This window comes from Octopus bimaculoides, chromosome 19 (assembly GCF_001194135.2).
Source record: "Octopus bimaculoides isolate UCB-OBI-ISO-001 chromosome 19, ASM119413v2, whole genome shotgun sequence".
Classification (NCBI taxonomy): domain Eukaryota; kingdom Metazoa; phylum Mollusca; class Cephalopoda; order Octopoda; family Octopodidae; genus Octopus; species Octopus bimaculoides.
Genome location: NC_068999.1, coordinates 50776851 through 50782800, shown reverse-complemented (window position 1 = coordinate 50782800; position 5950 = coordinate 50776851). Strand labels below are relative to the sequence as shown.

The 5950-nt window shown below is 40.4% G+C and overlaps 1 protein-coding gene across 1 annotated transcript in view; it reads left to right on the top strand.

The window, feature by feature from the left end:
• The first annotated feature begins 5161 nt into the window (after nucleotides 1–5161).
• The window catches only part of LOC106882031 (uncharacterized), a 368303-nt gene continuing 367514 nt past the window's right edge, over nucleotides 5162–5950 (top strand). Inside the window, exon 1 of the mRNA XM_052974695.1 lies at nucleotides 5162–5216. The gene's annotated coding sequence lies outside the window, so the exon portion shown is untranslated. The remainder of the gene's footprint in view (nucleotides 5217–5950) is intronic.

The window sequence follows — 5950 nt, the reverse complement described above, 5'->3', positions numbered from 1 at the left end:
AAGCAATTATTAAAAGACCCCCTAATATAAAATCGTCTTGTTCTTGTAACTAATTATTATTATTAGTAGTAGTAGTAGTAGTAGTACTACAGTAGTAGTAGTAGTGGTGGTATATTTTGTTATGATAGGTCCCAGGTGTGTTGGAATTTGTAGAAATGGGGCTAGAAAGACAAATTATAAAATGCTGAATTCTTTTATTTTCATTCTTTGGAAAACAAAAGAGAACGAACCATTTTCTTGAAGGGTTAAACGAGTCTCATGCTCCGGCGAGACGTTGGCTTAAGTAAAAGTACATAGCAGTAATTACACAGGGGATTACTGTGTGGTGCATTGTAGGCTATTCACTACAAAATTTGGCCTTGAACCTTGTGAAATGACAACAATCAATATTAGAATATCCCCTTTCGACAATAAACGAACCGGGATAATCGATAAATTATGAAAAAAATGTATACATACATTCGTACATCTCTCTCTGCCTCTCTCTCTCTCTCTCTCTCTCTCTCTCTCTCTCGCTCTTTCACTTTCTCCGTCTCTCTGTCTATTTATTTATCTACACATTAGCTGTATGTTCATATATATATTACGGGGACATAAACGTACCGGCATCGGTTGTCAAGTGATGGCGGGTGGACACACACACACACGCACATGAACGTAAATATGTAGACATATATATCTATACAATGGGCATCTTTCATTTTATATATAGAACTGATTTAGATTTATAAACACGTGGAAAAATGTAGAAAAATTCGTGGAGGAATAACTAAGACGCTTGTTTCACAAACTTGATGCCCTAAACGACAAGTGGCTTGTATAATATGCTAGAGTCTACCCAAGACATGTTATGAATATTCGCCGGATGGATCGTACATACCATCAATTATTGACAGAGAATTATTTTTGTACCGTATTTTCTCTCTGTGCGGATTACGTAAATATTTCACATGTTTATGTGGAATATTGTGTCACGTCTGCTACAGTTCAGTGAATATGATGTTCAGCTGATTAAATTGAGAATATTCGTCATCATAATAGACTCACTATTACCCTGTGTGTGTGTGTGTGTGTGTGTGTGTGTGTGTGTGTGTGTGTGTGTGTGCTCGTCCCCACCCCATGACCGCTTGACAACTGGTGGTGGTATGTTTACGTCCCCGTAACGTAGCAGTTCGGTAATAGATACCGATAGAATAAGTACTTGGCTTAAAAAATAAGTCCCCGGGTAGATTTGTTCGACTAGAAACCCTTTAAGGCGGTGCTCCAGCACTGCCGCAGTCAAATGACTGAAACAAGTAAAAGAATATATGAGGCGTTTAGTAAGAGAGTCGTAAGTGCCACCCTGACCATTTTCGAGGTTAGTGTATCATTTTCTTTGTCTCGACGTCTAGAATCCGAAAAGGTTGAGAGGAAGGACCGGCGAAGCTTGCAATAAGGCCGAAAATCTGGCTGAGAAGAACCGTACCTCGACGCTATTGACACGACGCTCGCTCACCCTATCTCAGTCCAGAGAGTTTTGTAACACACCATCGTAAGCGCAGACGTGCAAGCAATAACGTTGATGTGGTCCTTGTATCGCTTTTTCTTTTTTTTTTAGGTGTTATGGCTCATTCCCTAATATTCCTCGTTACCGTCGTAACGATAATGGGCTATCATCTTGCTATCTTGTCTTACTTATCTCCTAAAAGATACTTACCTTGGTATATTAAAACACAAGAAATACTTTTGCGGGGGGTCTCTGTACGTTTTTCCGAAGTATTATGGCTAAAATATGCAATGCGATACACCGTTTCATAGTACCGGTATATTCTACAAAATGAGAAAGACGCAGTCATTGTTTCAACTTTCAGATGCATGTATAGATAACTAATTTTACCTACGTGGAATGGTTAGAGGAGGTTTTCACGGTCATTTTAAGACCAAAACCAGCTTCTTAACTTCATTCCTTGCTGAGATATCGCATTCAGAATGTCGCGAAACTCTGACTGAATTTTTCTCGGTTTTTAAGTTGTGACGCTTACGACGGTCTGTTACTAAACGCCTCATATTTACACAGACATAACAAAAGTAAATAGACACCCTTATAATCATCAACATTTATTTAAACCTGAAATTATACATTCAAATTATTTTTTAATTGTTATAATATGAATATCTAATATTTAGTAGATATGCCCTTTGCATTTTTCAATGCAAGGACTCTGTTAGGCATGTTACTGATCAGATGACGAATATTCTCTTGCAGAATTTCTTGTGAAGTTTCATACAGTAATCTAAAAAGATCTGGCTTTAAGGGTTCTTTTTATAGCGTGCCCCAGAGGTGTTCAATAGGGTTCATATCTGGTGAGTGGCTTGGCCATTGAAGCTTTTTAATACCATTCTCATCCAACAAATCCTAGTGTTCTGTGTTGTGGTAACATGTTGGTCTACGATCACCTGGATACCGATGTGGTACACCGTGAACCTGTTCAATCAGCGTCGATTGTGATGGATGGGGTGAACTAGCACATGCATTTGATCACTGTAAACAAATAATCTATGCAGGTCATTCAGCAAAATGTGAACACTGAGTGTGTGTGTGTGTGTGTGTGTGTGTGTGTGTGTGTGTGTGTGTGTGTGTGTGTGTGTGTGTGTGTGTGTGTGTGTGTGTGTGTGTGTGTGTGTACGTAAGCATAGGTGTACAATGGTGTGTATATGTACATGTATTTATGTGATACCATAGTCTACCAAAAGTTGTCAGTCCATTCATAGTTTCTCCTTTTGGCTCTAGTGTACACGACGATTGTAAACAGCTAAGCCAAGAAATGTCAACGTTTGATATAATAAATATAACACAATATCCTTTCTACTGTAGGCACAATTAGAAATAAAGGGGGCTAGTCGCCTGCATGGATCCCTGAGCTCAACTGGTAGTTATCTTATCAACTCCAGAAAGATGAAAGTCGACGGCAGTGAAATTTGAACTCAGAACATAAAGTCGGACGAAATAATTTCGTTCGGCTCCCTAAAAATTCATCGGTACGTCAATTCCCTCATCTTCCAACGAAAACAAAATCGCAGGTTATATACCAAGGCTAAAATCATCATCATCATCATTATTATTATCATTATTATTATTATTATTATTATCATTATTATTATTATTATTATTAGTAGTAGTAGTAGTAGTAGTAGTAGTAGTAGTAGTAGTAGTAGTAGTAGTAGTATTAAGGCGGCGAGCTGGTAGAACCGTTAGCGCGCTGGACGAAATGCATAGCGGTATTTCGCCCGTTGGTAAGTTCTGAATTAAAATTCCGCTGTGGTCGACTTTGCCTTTCATCCTTTCGGGATCGATAAAATAAGTACCAGTTAAACACTGGGGGTCGATGTAATCAACTCATCCCCCCCCCCCATTGCTGCCTTCTGGCAAAATTTGAAACTATTATTATTATTATTATTATTATTGTTGTTGTTGTTGTTGTTGTTGTTGTTATTATCATTATCATCATTAAGGCGGTGAGCTGGCAGAATCGTAAGCATGCCGGTCAAAATGCTTAGCGGCATTTCGTTCGTCTTCAATTTCTGAGTCCAAATTCCGCCGAGGTCGATTTTACCTTTCATCCTTTCAGGGTCGATAAAATAAGTAGCAGTCGAGCACTGGGGTCGATGTAATCGACTTAACTCCTCCCCGGAACTTTGCTGGTCTTGTGCCAAAATTTGAAACCATTATTATTATTATTATTATCATCATTACATGACACTGAAGACTGTGGGTTTGGAATCGTGTGTTGGCATATTTCTGGCAATAACTTCTGTTAATTTCCCACCAGATTTTAGAATTCTTCACCGCGGTTGTGTCTTCCTAGTTTGAGTAAACAGATTGTTTGAATGCCAGGATACGAAAAAGACCTGGCAACGAGCGGTGGCAGTAATTCTAAATCACCCGCGTGGACAGAAGCAAAAGGAATAGCGAAAGTAAATATACTGCGTTCACCGCTTTGTTGTTATTGTCGTTGTTGATGGTGTTGCTGCTTAGCCCTAGGTTAAATTCTATTGAGGTGATCCTTGATGGAAGGTTCTAATTGTAATGATCTCGTAGTCCTGTATGTACGAACAGGCTTGGCAGTACCAGGGCCATAAAATCTAGGGTCTCTGGCCAAGGTGTTTAATGTTTTACTCTGTCGTAGGCCTTTTAACAGAGGTCACATAAGTGGAATAGACTCAGGCACTATCGTACCTAGGGGAGTGGGTGTCAGGTGCAGTCTGCTCCGGGCAGTACTTTTAAAATGGCACCACATTTGGGTCTACTGTAGGCAATATGTGTTTTTTGTAGGGTCCGTGAGTGGCAAACGGAAGGGCTGCCCCGGGCGGCACACACTCTAGCTACGCAAGTGGATTCAGGTATCTGTTCATCTTAATCGCTGCTATTTTGTCTTATTTTGAAATTAGTTTTCAAATACAGTACCCAATATACCCTTTCCATACCAGAGGTGATAGAGTGTGATTTGAGGGAAATTTGGCTGCTACTCCTAGCTCGCTTTCTTGCTACAGTAAGCGGTCTTGGCGTTGTTTGTTGTTACCAGCGCATTGTGTCCTTAAGTAAGGTACATCATTTCTTGTTGCTTCACTTTTTGTCAGATGAAAAATGTGTACTAACCCAGCGCTAATGTAACCCTCGCATTCCAGCCTACGACACCTCTGCTCTTATATCCTGGATGTTACGCTGAATCAAGAGTAAGACGGCCGAGAGAGTCTCTATGTCTTCTTGCGACTATATAACTACCTTAAACAATTACCAAAAGCACGCTACATTCTGCATGCTACGAGGAGTTCTGAAAACTTCCTAGCTTTAAGAGTATCGCGAAAGGCCTGATTTGAGGCATAACCTTCTGAGTTCTTTTACAGGGCTTAGAAAAACTGAAGAACCACTGCAATAGGCGTGCGAATCTGAGAATGAAATACGTCGAATAAAATCATAATTAACTGGTCCTCCTGTATTTTCGTTTATCTAAACCCAGGAACTTTTCAACAACCCTGCGTACATGTCACATTTGCTTACGTGTGACTAAGCTACTTTTTCTTTTGTCGCTTTGTTACTCTTTGTTTCTCTTTGGCTGAATACATCTGTGACTAAACACATTCTAAAGGTCACAATTTTCGTTTTATTTTTCTTTCAAGTGAAGCCCTCAATGGAGTACTGCGCCTACATCTAGGACATTTTTGCTGTTATGAACACAGTCAGTATTCAAGGCGTCCAATGAAAGGACACTTGTCTAAATCATATTTAATCACTAACAGACACACATTAGCCTCTGTCCCATAGACGTGATATAACCACTCTCTCCCCCATTCTCTCTCTTTCTCTCCCTTTCTCAGTCACGTTCTCCCCCCCCTCTCTCTCCCCCTCTCTCTCGCTCTTCTATCACTACAATAACAGCCTCTACTCCAAGGAGCACTTTGATCTATTATCTTCCATCACCCGCACTCGTCTCTCCATCTCTTGTCACCCTTATTGCATCCACGCCTCATTATACTCAGGTCGGGTGGATACAAAACACCCCACTTCTAGACTCATACTTTAGTCTCGAGAACACTGGTCCGCTAGAATCGTCTCCCAACTCATATCTTTCCCACGGGTGATGGACCCGCAATAATTTACACAGAACATAAACAGAGTCGATCTCACCGTTCTAGCGTAGTGGCCATGCAAGGATTAGAGGAATTTCTCCTGCATCGAAATTCAGCTTTTTTTATTCTTTTATTTGTTTCAGTCATTTGACTGCGGCCTTGCTGGAGCACCACCTTTAGTCGAACAAACCGACCTCAGGACTTATTATTTGTAAGCCTAGTACTTATTCTATCGGGTCCCTTTTGCCGAACCGCTATGTTACGGAGACGTAAACACACCAACACCAGTTGTCAAGCGATGGGGAAGGGGCAAACACAGGCACACTCACAAATACTCATACAC